We start from the raw sequence: 464 nt of genomic DNA, 5'->3' as shown, positions 1-464 counted from the left end.
TCTATCTCTGTGTGTAGTGGCGACTGACTCGCTCTCGTATTCCTTGCTCCCATTAGTCCATCGTAACCTTCCAGGGTACTGTACCATCCTTGCCCTGAATATTTATCCTCTGTTTTTCAAGATCCATCCGTAAAACACCATCGACCTGGTATACTCGGTATTGCCAAAGGTACTGGAACTTGGGTGCGGTCCGTACTCTGAGTCTGAGAGTTTTGTGCTTTCGTCCAAAGTAACGATTCCGTTTCTGCCAATTTGAGAGTATCTCTGGGATCCATATCCAAATTGGTAAAAACTTTATTATTTCTACCTTTCCATATATACCAGAGAATCCAAGCAAAGTAATGATCCTCCATTTCGGGGGACATTCTCCAAAATAAATGATCCATATTGGTAAACAAAGATTGAGTGGGGGAAATATCCGGATTCGTTGGAATCCGTGAAAGTGCCCAGACCTGAACCGCCGG

Source organism: Brassica oleracea, chromosome C4, assembly GCF_000695525.1.
Source record: "Brassica oleracea var. oleracea cultivar TO1000 chromosome C4, BOL, whole genome shotgun sequence".
Lineage (NCBI taxonomy): Eukaryota > Viridiplantae > Streptophyta > Magnoliopsida > Brassicales > Brassicaceae > Brassica > Brassica oleracea.
This window is presented reverse-complemented; position numbering follows the sequence as displayed.